At 58.1% G+C, this 17371-nt stretch overlaps 1 protein-coding gene across 1 annotated transcript in view; it reads left to right on the plus strand.

The window, feature by feature from the left end:
- The window catches only part of SORCS2 (sortilin related VPS10 domain containing receptor 2), a 433021-nt gene that overhangs the window by 1633 nt on the left and 414017 nt on the right, over positions 1-17371 (plus strand). The window lies entirely within an intron of this gene.

The following is a 17371-nucleotide window of genomic DNA, read 5'->3' on the forward strand; positions in this document are numbered from 1 at the left end:
GGGGGCGGATTCTGCTGGAGCAGGGAGGGGCGGGGAGATGAACATGTTGGACTACCCTGTCCCTTCTCCAGCGGAATCCAGGGGCGGCGCATCCGGGGCAGCACTAGCCGCACTTGATTGGTCCAGAGCCCAGGGCCCTGCCAGTCCTCACCCCCCGCCCCGAGCCAGCTGGGGGTGCACCAGGTCTCTAGTCTGGGCATTTCTGCTACCTCAGACTAGTAGCATTGGCTGGAGGGTTGGGGGGCGGTTGAGTTGCCTCCCTGGAGGCCAGCAGGGGGCGCTCAGGGAGCCAGGTGGAGTGGGGGTGGGGGAAAGGGGCCTGCCTGAAGGTAGCAGGCACCCCCTCCCTAGAAGACCCCTAGGGGACCGTCCCGTCTGCACCGTGAGAGAGGGGTCGGACCCCAGATGAACGGCTGGGCCCAGCCCTTCATCACTCCCTGTGCTGGCGAGCAAACCCTGTCCGCTGGGCTGTGAGCTTTTAGGGCCTGAAAGGTAACCCGGAAACCAACAGCTCGGGGAACACGTGAGCATTTCAGGTCATCCCGTGGGGCCAGACTGTCTCAACCAAGCCCCCCCCACCCACCTGCTGAGGTGCTTGAATCAGCTGCTGATCATTTTCCCTTGGTCCCTCGGCCATTTTCCCTTCATGGGGTGGGGGAGGTGGGGGTGGCAGAAGGGTGAGGGGGGCAGTCAGGGGTAGGATCAGCACCTTAAGGACTCAGTGGCTCCTAGCACCCACCCCAGCATGAGCACAGAGCCAGAGGACTGTGCACTCTCCTTGGGGGACGTTGAGGAGAGGGCTTGGGCTAGCCGGGCTGGAGCGTGGGGGGTGGGGGTGGGGAGCATCAAATGAGCCTCCCTGGGTCGGCTGCCCCCCGCCACAGGCGCTGGCTCAGTTGAGTGACTGCTTTGTAAAGAGGTGGCTTGTATCCTGGCTGCTATCAGGTGATTTCCTGGAGAGGGGGCTTGGGAGGGGAGGGGATCTGGCTTCTCTTTGGTGGTGGGGGTGGAGGGCAAGAGGTCCAGAACAGGAGAGGAGCTTTAAAGCCTGCATCTCTCTTCTGGCCCCCTGCAAAGGGGAGGGCAGGGATAGCATGTGCAAAGCAGGGCACAGCCTGGCACTTAGCACACTCTTCAGAGGCGGAAGCCGGAAGTACCTTATTACCCTCAGTGAGTGTTGTTGTTGGAGAGGTAAAGAGAAGGCAAGCAGCACTGAAATGTTGACCCAGCAGTGGGCTTAGGTACCTTCTCACTGCTGCTTCCCTCCTCCTGCTCACCCATCCTCTGGGATGGGATGTTGAGGCCAATGGAGTTCTCTCTGGAAAAGCAGGTCATCTTCTGGCCTGGGGAGCAGCTGGTGCCTTGCGAGTTTCACCTTGCCTGAGGGAGGCTCAGGGGGAAGGGAAAGGGCTAAATGAAAATGTGTTTCTAATTCTTACTTGCTCAGTGCACAGTTGTGTGGTGCAGGCAAGGGCCTAGGAAGGGCCCAGGAAGCTCTTAGAAATGTACTTTGCTCCCTTTGTTCTCAGCGGGCAGCCACGGGGCCAAATATACTAGCCGGCATTCTGCCCTTGGTTTCACCTGCACTTGAAGGCACCATCTTTTAAGGCTACGACAGGGAAGAATCTAACTTGGGGCCAGTTCGTGGTGCGGAGTCTTTCACAAATTTTATTTCACTTCATCTGTCCAGGCAGGCAGACCCTGGAAACTCTTCTTAGCAGGTGCGGTCCACAGGAGCAGAGAAAGTGTTTGCTTTACCATGGCAGGTGTTGTCAAAATTAAAGCGTTTGCTGAGAGGGATAGACTTTTTGAAATAGTGTTTTTGAGCATCTGCAAGAAGGAGTCACAGGATTGCAAGCGACAAGGCCTTGTCACCGAGTACTGGGAACACGTGTGCATTTTCCTTCCCACGGCCTGATTTCTTCCTGCTCCCATGGAGATAGGGAAGCGGACTTGCCTGCAAGTTCAAACACTGCCTTTCCGTCTGTTGAGCTGTAGAAACAAATTGTTACGCGTGAAATTAATGTTTCATCGAAACCACTGGGCATTGCCTTTAAGGAATCCAGGATGGGCTTTGCCCAGAGGCTCCAGGTTTTGCTTCTCTTGAGCTGCCCTCAAAGGCAGAGGTGTGATTTGAAGGTAGGAATCCTGTGCTTATTTTAAGAATAGCTCACATGTGCGCCTTTGCTCACAGCACTCGAACTTCAACTTTGGTGCTTTCTCGTCACTTGAAGGTGGCCTTGTTGTGACCAGACCTAGTTGGTTCAGCGTTGTCACCGCTATCAATGTGAGCACCTCCCCCCATCCCCTTCTGTCCCCGTCCTCACCCCCGCCCCCATTTTCCACATTTGCTCCATGCTGTGCCTACAGGGTTGGGGTAATTCTGAGCTGGTTATCCACGTTCTCTGCTCCGGGGTCTGGAGGAACCTGATATTTGTGTATATTTTAGATCCAGGGAGCCCGGGCTCCAAATCAGACGTACAAAGCTTTCCAGGGTGTGAATTGGGTCACAACAGCTTGCCAGATGTCACGATCTTGGAGGGCAGGTGCGTGAGTGTGCTCGGGCTGCCGTATCAAAGCCCAGACCGGGCGGCTTCAACGACAGAAGTGTATTTCCTCCCAGGTCTGGAGGCTGGGAGTCTGAAATCCAGGTGTGGGCAGGTTGGTTCCCTCTGAGGCCTCTCCCCCTGGGGTGTAGACAGCCACCTTCTCCCTGTGTCCTCACGTGGCCATCCCTCTGTGTGTGCTTGCCTCTTCTTATAAGGACCCCTGTCAGATTGGATCAGGGCCCACTCGAGTGGCCTCATGGTAACTTCATTCAAACCTCTTTAAAGACCCTCTTTCCAAAATACAGTCCCAGAGAGACTGGGGGTAAGGACTTCCACATAAGAAGTTTGCGGAAGGGGGCCCAATTCAGCTCATAGCGGCAGGGAAGGGGTCTCTGTTACCTTTTCATTCCCCAAGTGTAATGTGGTGGATCTCAGGGTGGTCCAGTGGGAGAGAAGGGAGGGACACCGAAGCTTGGGTACAAGAGGCGGGTGCCATCTTCCCTGGTAGGGAAATCGGGGAGGTTGCATGGAGGAGGTGGCATCAGAGTGGCCTGAAGAGTGAAAAGGGGAAGCGTATGGGAGATGGAGAGGCACATTCAGTGGGGAGGAACAGCTCAAGCAAGCTCTGGGAAGTGGGAGATTAAAGGTGTGTACCTGTTGTATGAAGAGACCGCGAATGCATCGTGTGTGGCGAGGGATCAGAGGGAAGAAGTTTGGGGAAAAACCGGCCGAGGTCAGCTCCTCACGGACCCTAACAGGAGGCTGGAGAGCCCAAGATGGCAGGATGAGGTGGTGGTTTTGTTTCGTTTTGTTTTGTTTGAAGGTTAAAAGCTTTTATGTCGAAAGGCTGAAATGATTGTATGCTAATTGGAGCAGCGAGGTTGTGCAAAAATGACCTGGAAATCCCCTTTGGCTATCCCGAAGAGTTGGATTCCCTTGCGTGTGCCTTATTCTTTCCGCAGACGTCCGACCTCAGGTGGAGGTGAGCAGAAATAGGGCTTGGGCTCCCTGCCGTCATCGCTGGGCTCCGACAAGGTGCTGGACCCCTGAGCTTGTAAACAAGGAGGTTCCTGGGGAGGGTGCCCGGGAGAGGTCGAAGCTGCGGGTGATCCGGTTCCTGCCGCACAGGCCCCTCCGCGCTGGGCTTCTCGCCTCTCAGGCGACCACGCGCTTTCCTGTGTAGTCACTGTGAGCTGGTGGCGTACATCACAGGCACAGTGGTGACGATGCACACGTGTGCCTCGGAGCCTGCTGGCCTGGGGCACCCCGGCTTCATCCTTCCTGGCTCAGAGATCTCGGCAAACTGACGAAATTGGGCCCTGCTGTCTTGGAGCTGGTGCGGAGGCTCGCAGGCTTGCTTTGCACGGTAGGGAGGTGACCACATCGTGCTCGGACAAGGGCCTGGCCCACAGCGAGCGCGCAGGAAGTGATGTTGGAGTCCCGTCTGAGCTTCTGCAAGCACCCGGGGGCGGCGTGCCAACGGGGCTGGTGAGGAGCTTCACAGGGGAGGCTGCTGTGAGACAGAGGCCTGGGCCGGACCCTGGAGGGGCTGTGGGAGGGAATGGCACGTGAGAGAGCTTTCCAGGTGAGGACGGACGGGGTGGGGCGGCCCCCGGCGGCAGGCCTCTCTCTTTCCCAGGGCGGCAGGCTTCAGGGTTCCCTGCCGGCCTCCAGCGGACAGAGACCATAAGGTGCTTCTAGTTCTTGAGTGAACAGGTCCAAATCTGGTGACAGAGCTGACTTGCAGCCTCGTGTCTGATGCTATGGTTTCTCCGAGGTCAGTTTGGTAGCTCCAGGGTGCAGGGTCTTACGTTCAAGCCTGCTGGATGTTCCGTGTGATAGTTTGGAATTCCAGGCCACCACAGTGGGCCTCCTGGCATTTTGGGGTGGGGACTGGACTGGAGAGAGAAGTCTGGCCCAGGGAGGCTGAGCTGCGGCTCGTCAGCACGTAGATGGTACTCAGATGACGTGCCCACCCTTTACCAAGGGTGACCAGTGGCCACCTAGGGATAGGCAGACGGAGGTCAAGGGACACGGTGACCAGGGCTGAGTACCTGTCACATTTGCTGTCCTGATGAGGGCCATGCAAGCCCCTCGGGGACCGTGGGCCTGGTGGCTGGGCCGAGAACAGTGAGAGAGTAAGGGAAGCCTGTGTTAGGACAGGCGACAGTAAATGAAGGTGTGCACATGGGACACAGAGCCTAGGGAAATGCCATATTTAAGGAGGTGCCTGCCTTTTGCCCAGGGTGACTTAGGGTCTTCTGCATTCTCCCTGTGCCGGGAGAGACCCCACGAGTTTGAGAGCCCCAGGCGAAAAGAGGCTTCACGTTAGCTCTTACATCAGCTGCTTTCTCTGGAGGGTTAGGTTCTGGGGATACGGTGATGAGCAAGATCAGACACGGCCCCTGCCCTGGTGAGGTGTTTGGTCTGGATAGGAGTCCGTCTTAGAGCATCCTGGTGCTGTGAGAACCTGCCCTGGGGAGGTCAGGGAGGACTTCCTGGAGGAAGTGGTCATGAAGCATCTCTGGAGGACCGGTGGAGTCCGTGTCACTTGGGCTGAGGAGCAGGTTGGAATGGAGAGTGTGAAGGCCCAAGGAGAGGCACGGGGGCCTGAAAAGCCTGGAGCTACTAGGACAGAGAAAGGACATCCATCAATCAAGAAGCCTGGCTTGAAGGGAGAAAAACGGCCCTATTAATAAGGTTCCTGAACACGTTGCACAAATCTACTTTTACTTTAATAAAGTGGCTATTTAAGTTGTAGTTGCAGGAGAGTTCCTGAGAGTATTTTAAAGAGGTCGTAAATTAACTCCATCCTTCTGCACGCCCCTTCAGAGCAGAATGTGGCCCAGCGCTCAGGCCTTCTAGAGGGTTGTGGTTATTCTTAATTTTTATTTTATTATTATCTGTCGGGGCAGGCTCAGGCCCCGAAGCAGGGAGTACGGGGTTGGAGCGGTCGGGAAATACGCTGGACGGTGCTGAGCACCCCGTGCCTTTCTCAGCCCGGAGAGACCTCAGGCTGAGCTCCTGCACTGCCTTGGGCTTGGGGGCACCGTCTTGTTTCTCGACTCAGCCTCCAAAGGTGGAGTTATTTATAGATTCTTACAAATGGCCCCTTTCACCCTAACCCCTCCTAAAGCCCAGCGTTTGTGGGGGTGCTTCGCGGAGCAGGGAGGCCAACAAACCGAGATGCGGGCTGCTGCCGCTGCTCCTGGCCACCCTGGTCCCCCGGCTCAGAAGCCCCAGGCGCAAGGAAACCTGGCTCTCGAGGTTGGGACCACCAGGCCTCCATCCGTGGCATTTAGAGGGTTGAAGGCAAGCCTGCTGATCTGTTCGCAGCCTGCTCTTGCTGCGGGAATCCTGTGAAAGCCTCGTGCTGGGCGGGAGCTTGGATTCTGCGCGTGGAGGAAATGCCATATGAACATGAAATGTGCCCAGGGCTGGCGTCCCCCTAAGTCGGACTTGCTGGCTTGCACGCCGAGTCTTCCTAGATCCATGGCCCTCCCGGTCCCAGGTCAGCAGGTCAGCGGGAAGCGGACGGTGGGGGTTGGGGATACCCTGTGCGTTGGTCCACGGCAGGTGGCTCCGGCTTCTGCGGGAGACTGAGGATTGTTTTCAGCCTCATGGGGAGCTGGCAGTTGGCGCGGGCCCACTGAGGGCAGCGGCAACATCTTTTTAACTTAAGCCCTGTGGCTCGGGGACCCTTTACACAACGTGTCTCGCACTCTTCTTCCTCCGATTCAGTTCCGTTTGTCAGCTTAAAAAATTAATAGAGATCCTTGAACGTGAGCTCTCACAGGAGGGCTGAAGGAAAAATTAAACCTCGGATGTACTTCGGAGGTAGGAAAGTTCCTCCTCGTTCTGCATCTCTGTAGCAGTCAGCTGCTGTGTTTGCACAGAACATTACAATCTTTTAATTAGTTTCTTCTCACACCACCTCGAAGATCTTAAAATAACACCACTCTCCTTCCTCAGTAATTTTCTTGCAAAAGCAGATAATTTCCTTGCAGTGCGGAGCTTGCCTTGACTTCAACAGGGCATGTCCCTTGCACGGCGTCGTTCCCCGATGCTCGGAGATAAATTTGGTTCAAATCAAAGTAAGAAAAGAGCCAGACCGAGTGTGGCTGCTTCTGTTCAGATCAATTTTAATTCAGAAAGGGCTCTTTATGAGGCCGCTGTGGTGTGCATACTTCCAAAGCGTCAGAAGTAGAGATAGCATCACCAGGCCCCAGCCGGCATCCCTTGGCTGGAATCAGCTGGAAGCTTCTGCGTCTGATGTAACTTTATCTTAGAAAAACAATTCCTCGTTATTTACATAGTGCCGATGAGCAATAATGAAGTCAATAATCCTGGTCCCCATCGAGGGGCCCATTGCTGCGCCAGGCGCCTCACCTGCCTTCCCTCCGTTAGTCCTGCAAAGGTGACACGATTGTCATAGCCACGTTATGGGCAAGAAAAGTCAGGTTCACGGCAGCACGGGGCCTGCCCGAAGCCACACAGCTAGTTGAGATTTGAATTCTTGTCCTCCTAAGCCCAAGTGTTTTTTATTTTAGTGCAAGAAATCTATTTTCTTTTTTCTTTATTATTATTTCGTAATTGTGGTAAATACAAGTACCATAAAATTTACCATCGTGACCACCGTGAGGGGCCCAGCTCAGGGACATTAAGTGCATTCGCACCGCGGGGCAGCCGCCAGTGCCCTCCGACTCCAGAACTCACTCATTTTCTCAAACAGAGACTCTGTCCCCACGAAACACGAACTCCCCGAGTCCCCTGCCCCCAGCCCCTGGCGCCCGCCCGCTGTTCTGCTTTCTGTCTCTATGATTGACTTCTCTGGGGGACCTCACGTAAGTGGAAACGTACATACGTGTCTTTTTTGTGACTGGCTCGTTTTGTGAGCACAATGTCCTCGAGGTTCATCCATGTGGTAGCAGGTGTCAGACTGTCCTTCCTTTCTTAAGGCTGAATAGTGTCTGGATGGACCACATCTTCTTCATCCGTCTGTCTGTCCGCCCACGGGCGCTGGGGCTGTGCCTGCCTCCGGCTGTTGTGAATCACACTGCTGTGGGCGTGGGCGTGGGCGTACAGATGCCTGTGGAAGTCCCGCGTCCACTTCTCCTGGGTGTGTCCCCAGAAGCGGGATTGCTGAGTCATGTGGGAATCCCGTGCTGGGGTTTTGGTCGAGCCCGGGGTCTTACCTGCAGCAGAAACTGCTTGCGTCTGCCTTGAGTTCTGCCGGCCTGCCGGTTGGCTGCATGACTGCAACCCCAAAGAAGTCCACCGCCCCGTGTTTCTGGAGGAGGACTGTAGACCGTGTTGGAGGCGGTCCCGCGTCTGGAGAGGACCGGCGAGACTGTGAGTGGGAGTGGCTTTTGCTTCTGCTTTCTTCCAATCATCCTGGATTCTGCCCGCGTGACCCGGGGGAGGGGCTGTTGATAAGAGCCTGGGAAAACCAGCTCTGTCTGCTCTGCGAAGTCAGAAGGAGGCCGCTTGGTCTGCTGCCCAGCCGGCCAAGGAGGGGGAAGAGGCAGGCGTCTGGGAGATGCCGTCCCGGAGCTGCCGCCCTTCGAAGGTTGGTGGTGTGCATCTCAAGTTCCAGCTCCTTTCACTTCCTGCCTGCGTTTAGGAGCTTTTCCCTATCGACTGCCTCATTGACCAGCGAAATCATTCAATGTGCCCTCTGCAAAAATAAAGCACTCAATAAAAAATCTCAAGTTTTTCTCAATTTATTCCTATCAATACCGCTTAACCCCATCCAACTTCATTTTCTGACTTCTCCTTTGACCATTGGATGGGGCTCCTGCGGCAGCTCTCCTCCGTGGTTCGAGGGGCTGCTGTGTGCCCTGCTCCGTGTCAGACACTGCGGGCCGCCCCCAGACGCACACTGAGGGGCTTCCTGGCACCGGCGACCTGACACGGGCGTTCTGGGCTCTCTCTCTGCCGTGGACTTCCCCACCCTAGGTCCGGAGAAGCCCATGGAACTTTGTCAGGATGTTGTTTTTATAATGAGCATAAAATAAAATCTACAGGATTCAAAGGAAGCCAGTTCTGTGGCAATGTAATTAGCAAAGTACTGAAATGAATTTCTTGACCAACAAAGCAAAAGGACCCAGAAGAATGCAGAGACTCGTGCGCGTGTGGAAGTAACAGTGATGCAAAGTAGGCCGTGGCCCGTGGAAAGACGGGACAGATGGACCCCATGGGACTGATTTCCCTTCCCTGCCACCCCCACACTCCAGCCCTGCTCTCCGGGTACCATGTCCCCCGGGCTCCAGCCCCTCCTTGGCCTCCCAGGCGCCTGAGCCTCTGGGTTCGGGGAGAGTGGGGGCTTTTGTCTGCTTGTTCTCTGCTGTCCCCCAGTGCCTGGTGCCTAGTAGAAGCTCAGTAAGCATTTGAGCAGGACAGGAGTGACCACTGGTCCTGAAGGCTGCCAGAGCTCAGAGGCCCAGCCCACTGCCCACTGTCTGCTTGGGTCTGGGAAAAGACAGACCAGGGCCCTGCTGTCGGTCACACGGCCCGGGAGTGACAGAGCTAAGGCTCCCTGTCCAGCTGCCTGCTTTTTGAGGCACTGACTGCTCCCCACCCCTGAGTAGAGAGGCACATGTTGTCTTCTGGAGAGATGGAGAGATGTTTCCTGCACGAGATGAGGCCGAGAGGAGAGCTGTGCAGAAGCTTCTGAATCATGGCAGTGGCTGTGTGGCCAGGCCCCAGTGCCGCCACGCCTCCTGCTTTTGCCCTTTGGCCAGGAGCCAGGGCACTCTGGTGAGAAGGTACCTGCTCCAGAATTAGGGGCTTTAAATAGTGCCCCTGGTTCTAGCCTCATTTCACGCATGCAAGACAAAACGTCCAGGAGGTGGCTGTGCTCAGCTTCTGGACCAAGACAAATGACTGGGTGGGCTGGGGCACTGCCTCTGGTGGAACTGTCCCGGGATGTGGCTTGTGGAGCAGCGAGGAGCACTGGCTCTGGAGCAGCGGGAGCACCGATTCTTGGAGCAGCGTGGAGCACCGGCTCTGGAGCGGCGGGAGCACCGATTCTTGGAGCGGCGGGAGCACCAGCTCCTGGTGGCCTGAGTGCCCTTCTCCAGTCTCTGTGGCCTGGCCATCCATCTGCCAGCGGCCTTGCACTGAGCGGTCCCTCAGGCTGGCCCCCTGGAGGAGTGGCTTCTTTCCCTGTCACTCTCTTGTGTCATGTGTCCCTTTCAAGAAGGTGCCATCTTTGGAAGCCGGAGTGCTGGCAGCACCCGCTAACAGTGCCCCCATGCCCCCCGATGTGCCGCACAGAGCTGCGGGAGCAAGCACTGGCCCCTCTGGGGCCCAGGAGGAGAGCGCTGGTGTGTGCAGAAACTGGGATCGGAGGGCGATGCCGGGGCCCACTGAGCAGACCGTGGGGGTGCCTGTCAGAGCTGGGGGTTCGATGTGGTTACATTTTCCTGAACGGTTGGTTCAAGTACAGCCGAGCAGAGCCCAGCAGTATTCATGAAACATTGGGCTCCGAGAGTCTGCTAGTACAGAGAGCATATCTTGTTGATGGCTGGGTTTTCACAAGTTTTTTGAAGTGAATTATTGCCTGGAATGCTCTCCTCTTACCATCAAGTCAGACTTTCTTTCCATCCTGTCCCAGGCAGCAGAGGCCTGGGCCGGCACAAGGAAATCTGAAACCTGCGGCTCTCGGGGCTGGTCTGGCTGGAGGGAGATTTGGGGCCGGCTTCCTTAAGATCCTTCTGCTTCCTCCCCCACCCTGGCCGGCCCTGGACAGTCAGCAGCGCCCTCTCTGGCACAGAAAAAGCAAGAAAGATGAGCCCTGAACTCTGAGGCAGCCTTGTCCCCATCCGCCTGGCCTGACCGCCTTACTCCTCGAGGGAGTGGAGAAGGGGCACTTGGCACAGTTTGGTGCTGGCCACCTTGGCCTCTGAGCCGGGAGAAGGGGGGCTTGGGGGCCCTCCATGTGGCGTGTTGGGAAAGGAAGCAAATTCCCTTCACTTCTCCAGGCCACGGGGGAGACCTGCCTTCCAGAGCATTTCCAAATGGCCTCTCAGTGCTCGCTGTCCACTGAAAAGTTCAGAAAATTATCATCAGGGCAGGGCCTCGGTAGAACGGAGCTGGAGGCAGGGCCGGTCTTCTGCCCTCAGTCCCTCTTCTCTCTTCTGTGGACGCATTTCCTGGGTTCCCTTCCTGTGGGCCAGGCTTCGTTCTAGGCATGCCAGCGATGGATGCCACTCTCCTGAGCCAGCCATCGGAGGCTGACCGCTGGCCTCTAGGCTCAGCGGGCTCCATGGCCCTGGAGCCCATGGATCAACCAGCTCCGCGGGCTCCTCCTGCAGGGCGAGGCCAAGAGGAGAGCCATCCAGAAGCTTCTGACTCATGCAGTGGCTGTGTGGCCAGGCCCTGGAAGCCACAGGGAGCCCCAGGCTCCTCCACCAGGAAGGCCCAGCATGCTGCCCATGCTGAGTGAGACACCTGTCTGTCACTTGACAGGGTTAGGAGCCCCACCTGACCGTGGCTTACAGAGCCCCTGCATGTGTCATTCCTTGAGTGCTCACAGCCGAGAGCAGGGCTCAGGATGGCTGCTTTAAGGATGAGAGGCCACAGCTCTGACTCCTCCTCTGTCTGGGGCCCCGCAAGACCCCGGGGCTGGGCTTGATCTCCTGCTGTGTCTCCCTCGGGGTCCCTAGAATTTTTGTGGGGGTGAATCCCCCTGTCACGCTGCTGATCTGTGGCCTCTCCCTAGTCACATAGATGAGCTTGCGGCCATGCCCGGGTCTGGGGTCTTGGGAGCACTGAGAGAGCTCTGAGAGAGCTCTGAGAGGCTGATCGGCTGTGTGAGCCCACCTGGCCCGCCTGCCCTGGCTTGGGAGGGGCAGAGCGGAGGGTGGCCCCATCTGCCTCCCCATCTTTCCCCCAACCTGTGTGGCCCCCACCTGCCCCACGGGTTCCCACCTGCCCCATGGCCGCCACCTGCCCCTGACCACACTCAGGCCCTGTTCACACCCATGGCCCTCCATGGGGGTGTCCCCTCTGCTCTGTTGCCTCCCGGCTACGAGTGGCCCTGGCCAGCTGCTAATCTCATGCAGTTTTGTCTTTCTCATCCTTAAGGAATAATGAGACTGTCCATGACCTTGTGGATGGAAGGCATGTGTAAAAGGCTGGGTTGGGTGCTGGGGTGCCCCACCTCACTCCTGCTGCTCAGGCTGCCCCTCCTCACCCCTGCCACACTGCCCCATCCTTCAGGGACATGGTCCCTCACCCTGGGCCTCACTGCCCTCCTTCTCTGGGGCTCCTAATGCCTTCCCACCTCTGGGCTTGGCTGGCCCATCCTGGGGTGTTCTCTGGGGTGGGAGGTATCAGGCCAGAGGCCCCCGTGCCGGAAGGGAGCCTGCCAGAGACTCAGAGTGGGGTCAGCTGTGAGGCTGGCTCGTGGTGCTTAAGCCCCAGGCTTGGCCCAGATCACTTGTGTGTTTGGAGGTGTGGAGGGCAGAACCCCCCAAGAGCCGTGGCTGAGCCTCACCCCTGGCTGGCATGTGGGCACCGATCTGGGATTTTGGGGTCATTTACAGTCTGGGGTTTGCTGGATTCCGAAGCTCCCCCCCCGTTGCCGGCAGATCTTGTTTTCAGTGTGGTGGGAAGACGGCCGAATGCCAGGATGACACCACCCCCCCCCCCCCCCCCCCCCCCGCCGCCAGTCAATGGCTCCCAGAGCTGTACTGACACCAGCGCCAGCGGGGCTTGGCTTGAGTTTGCACTTCCCTTACAGGGCGTTTGCGAGAGCGGGTTTGGAATGGTTCATTCGCTCATCCTACAGCGAGTCGTGGAGAGCCAGCTTCAGGCCGCACCGGCCGCCAGGAGGGCACCAGGGGTGACATGGCTGAACAAAGGGCAGTCCCTGCCCCGTGAGGGGACAGATGACGAGCTGCAGACACAGGGCAGGAGCGGGTGGGAGGGTTGCATAGGTGCATAGGTGTGCGCATGGGGTCTCTAACTGGGGTGGGGAAGTGAGGGCCTGAGTGAGTCAGTGGTCAGGGAGGGTGTCCTGGAGGAGGGGGCGGCATTTCCCTGGAGGTCTGTTGGGGGGCCGCAGCAGTGCTGTGTGGGCTGCATGTGGCAGGGGCATGCTCAGGGCGCATGTCCTGCTGGCCCAGCCTCCTTGGTGCTTATCCACTGACTTGCTCTGTTGCTGGGGACCTGTGTCCTGCCCTGGACCTGGAAGGGGTGTTGGGGACGGTGGCTGGGCTGCTTGTGGCTGCCTGTCCTCTCCCAGGCAAGCCCCTCTGTAAAATGGGGGTACATAGTGCCCACCCTGTCACATAGTTGTGGCCCCAGAGTTGAGACAATTCATGTAAATACTGGTCACCAAGTCTGGCACCCAGGAAGGGGGCCCGGGGACCTGCTGTCTGCTGGCCATGTCAGTCCCTCCCAGACCTACAACGAGAAAGGCACTAGGGGCGGGGGGGGGGGGGTCAGCTAGCTGCCAACACCTGGGGGCCCACAGGACTCTTCTAGGAGCTCCTGCTGCTCCTCAGATGCCCGGATGTTTATAGCAGGGCTGAGTCAGGGTGGCAGACTCACCTGCGTAAGAAATTTCTTGTGTCTGCGGTTTTTCCTTAAGTCAATAAACTCTGGGTCCCTGACCTCCTGCCGGGAGCAAAACTGGCCCCTGCGCCTCCACACCTGGAGAAATTTTGGAATGTTTCCCAGAGGTAGTGGTGGGGAAGGGAGAGGAGGGAGGGAGCGCAGGCATCCAGGTGGTGGGAACCGCAGGGCAATGGAAACGCCTAGAAGGGAGGGTCCACGCCTAGAAGGGAGGGTCCACGGGTGGAGCCTGGGGCTGCCTCGGCCTGTCACTTCCCTAATGTTTATTAGGGTGCTGGTGCCGAGCCTTCTTAAAGGTATGGGTCTGTGGCCGGCCTCTTGAAATTCCACCAAGTGCATACACGTCCCACCCACCGGGCCATTAAGGAGTGTGAGAGGTGGAGGGGCGTGGGCGAATGCCTGAGACTGTTGGCTAATCCTTAATCCCTTTTATTCTCGTTCCACCTGGATGAAAGTGTAATGGCATTTTTTCAGAGTGGTGCAAGGAGATAATGAAGGGTGTCTGCTTCTGCATAATTCCGTCAAGAATGTTCCTGGGTGGGTAAATCCTGGAGGGCCTGTCTCCCTGGACCTGCGCTTGGAGGCAGAAGGCAAAGAAGGGGGCAGAGTGCAGGGGGGTCTGGGGGAGAGAGCTTTCGGGTCTTTGCCTCCTCTCCCTTGGCCCTCCTGGGCTTCTCTTCCTACCCCGACTGGGATGGGCTGTCCGCACTGTGGGGTCCCACTGACTGTGTTCTGGCTGACTGGTCAGACCTTCCTGCCGAGGTTGAAGGGGCCGTGAGGGTGGGATGCATGTTCCCATGTCCCCCCTTTCCCATAGCTCCTGTAATGCTGTGCAAGGAAGGGAGTGTGCTAAGCAGGGTTCTTGATGACAAGTCATAGAAACCTGACGCCAAAGAGCTTAAGTGAAAAGTAGAATCATCGGCTCACGGAACCAGGAAGCCCAGGATGCTGACTTCAGGCGTGGCTGGCTCCAGGGGCCCTGACGTTGGCACCAGACCCAGGCCCTCTGTCTCCATGTCTGTGTCTGGGCTCTGCTTCCCTGTGTGTTCACCTCCTTCTCTGAAGGCCCACTCTGGGTCGTGGCTCCGTGAGAAGCTGAGGCTAGCCCGCAAGTCTGGAACTCACACGCCTGGCCCAGACCCCGTGCCCAACCCTGGAGCCGCACACACTGAGGCTAAGAGGGGGTGGTTCTGGGGGGCACCCTACAGGGGGCACGTGGGGAGCTGGAAGGGGGCCGGGCTGCGACCTCGGGTCTCCACTGGCTTTGTCGGCAGAGGGCCATCCTCCTTCCTTGGGAAAGCACCCGGCCCCGTCGCATGATGCCCCTCCCCCTCCCCCAAAGCCCCGGCCTCCCAGGGCGGTCAGTGTGATTTCCACATCTGTTCACCACGGGGCGAGGCCAGGATGGCCTCCATCACCTCACTTTTTGTGGCTTGCTGTCTGTTGAAGCCCCAGACTATGTCGGCCAGGGCCCCTTGGCTCTGCTTGGGGCCGTGTCCACCTCCACAGAGCTCATGAGTAGAAGAGGGCCCCCCTTGCATCTGACCCCCGGATGCTTACGCTGCTCCTTGGCCGCTGTGCCCCTTGGGTTCCCTGGGGCACGGCCGGTGGCTGGAGATTTGCAGCGACAAGTCTCGGGGTGAAATGCAGGGGGAGGTGGACACGACCCCGCAGGGGCCGTCGAGCCACGGGCACAGGCCACAGGAAGGCCGAGCAGGGCTGGAGGCGGCCCCATTGGATGGTGTCGGGGGTTGAAGGCAGTCCGGGGAGGGGTCCCCTCACAGTGCGGCTGTCCCGGCCCGGAGACCTAGGCGCCCGTAGTCCGTCCCTTAGTGGTGATTTTAGTCTTTCAGTGCCTTTGAGCGTGCCGCCAAAATTTCAGCCCAGAGAAGTCAAGAATCACTGAGTGGAATCATCTCACGCAGGTGTTGTGAGGGATCGTAGAGCCTGGCGGCCTCGTTCCACAGACCGGGAGGCCAAGGCCTGCAGGGTTGAGGGCTGGAACGGAGTCCCGGGCCGAGAGCGGGAGCAGGCTGCGGCCCCGGGCACCCGCCGAGCCCCCGCTGTACTCTCAGGAGTTGGGGTGGCCAGAGCCGGCATCTGGGACTCTCATGTCACATCCTACCCCCGAGCTGTGAAGTTCCCTCGGGGAGTGAGCGCCGGGCCGCCCGCGCGTGCCTTCCCCCTGCTAGGGACTTGGCGGCGAGTCTTTGCTGTGGAGCCTTCGCCTCCAGCCCCGGGTGTGTGACGGGAGCCGCGGTAGAAGGTGAGTCACAGATGGTCTCCTCTGCTCTTCCAGAAGGAAGCCAGCCCCTGCGCGTGGTGCTTTTGCCGAGAGGACAGCTGTTGGCTGGGAAGGCTCTCGTGTGGATTCACTCACCCATTCATGCATTCGTTCATTCACGTGGCACCTACTGTGTGCAGGATGGTTGCCGAGGAGACCCAGGAGAGACTCACAGGGTCTCAGCATTTCCAGGGTGCTTGGGATCCCTCCAGCGACGGGAGGCTCACCCCTTGCTGAGATAGCACATTCCAGGGTGTCTGGTCTCTGCTGAGAGATGCTGAGGTCAGCAGTGCGCTGGGCTTGCAGTGAGAAGACGCTGCCCCAGGCGGGGCGGGGTGTCTGGGTGGGTGAGAGGATGCCTGTCTTTGCTGGTTGGGTTTCTGGGCTGCGAGTCTGTTCGACTGGGGGGGTTAGCACCAAGTAAGTCCTGTGTGGGGGGGCCCAGCTTTGCCTCCATTTGATGGCAAACCTTGGAGGGCAGAGGGGAGGGAGTCTTTGTGAATGTGGAGCAGCGCCACCCAGCGGAAGCCGCCTGCCCCGGCCGGGTCTGCCTGGTGGCCGGCAGTGGGGGTGGGGGCAGAGGGCAGGGGGCAGTGTCGACAGCTGGGGCCTTTCGCTCGAGGCCACGTCGCTCATACAAGCTCTCGGTGTTGCTGGGAACATAGAGGTATTTTCTTGGGTTCTGGGGGTCAGAAGGCCAAGGTCAGTGTCACTGGCTATGGTCAAGGAGTCAGCAGGGCGCTTCCTTCTGGAGGCTCCAAGAGAGGCTCAGATCCCTGGTGTTTCTCAGCTTCTGGAGGTGCCCGCGTTCCTTGGTGTGTGGCCCCTTCCTTCTCACACCGCCCCCCCCGCCTCTGCTTTGTGGTCACACCCCATGACTCTGACTGTCCTTGGCCCAGGGTTACCCTCCCTCCCCCCACCGAGCTCTGCTTTCCATCACATGGCCTTCTGGGTCACATCTCTCTCTCCTTCCCTCTTGTAAGAACCCGTGATCCCACAGGGCCCATCCCAATCATCCAGGGTAACCTCCCATCTCAAGATTCTCAAAACCACCTGCCAAGTCCCTGGCAAGGTAACGTGTGTACAGCTTCTGGGTTCAAGGGCATATTTTGGGGCTGGTATCAGCTGCCGCTGCCTTCCTCTCCCACCAGCCTCCCCTGGCCCTTACACAGCGCTCTGACCAACTGTTCTTGGGTCCCCCTTTCCCATTTGTCTCTGGCTTTTGCCAATGGGACCATCTCTACCTGGCCTGGAACCTTCCAGCAAGGCCTCCTAACTATGGGCCTCCCCTGCTTTGGCTCCACCATGGCCGGCACTGAAGACCATAGTATTCTGCCCTCCGTCACCTTCCCAGGACACTGTGCCCCACCTCAGGGCCTGGAGGACCCCGTAGCCTTGCTCAGGCCATGGCCCTCAGATAGAGCGAGTCTCGGTGAACGTTTGTGGGATGGATGGTGAATGGAAGCGTACATTCTTGAGTTGCAGATAAATGAGAGGAAAGCTAACTTTAAAGCACATTTAACCAGTTTGTCTGATGCTGGATCTCTTGGCCCATCCTTCTGTCTGTAGACCTGTTTGGGGACCCATGAGGCTGAATCTGCATGCTTTTCTTTAAGACAAGGTTTTAAATCCATTTGGAGGCAAAATTCGGCCAACTTCAAACGATATCAAATCAGCAAATACTTACTGAGCAGGTGGAAATGGAAGGCGGCTCCCCAGGGTGTGGTCTGCACGCCCACAGCAAAATGGCCCATGGCCTGTGGCTTCTGCTCGCAAGTGGCTTATTATTTAGTTATGCGTGGGAGTCTGTGACAATAGCGCATAAATGAACGAGAAGGAGACATACCCAGCCGTTAAACCCTGTGAGGGGAAAGTAGCCATGAGGAAGGTTTGTTGGGTGGGTCATTCCTGCTGCGGGAGCCAGAGGACATAGGCAGGGCTCACGGGGTGGGGG

This window comes from Ailuropoda melanoleuca, chromosome 11 (genome assembly GCF_002007445.2).
Source record: "Ailuropoda melanoleuca isolate Jingjing chromosome 11, ASM200744v2, whole genome shotgun sequence".
In the NCBI taxonomy this organism is placed as follows: Eukaryota; Metazoa; Chordata; class Mammalia; order Carnivora; family Ursidae; genus Ailuropoda; species Ailuropoda melanoleuca.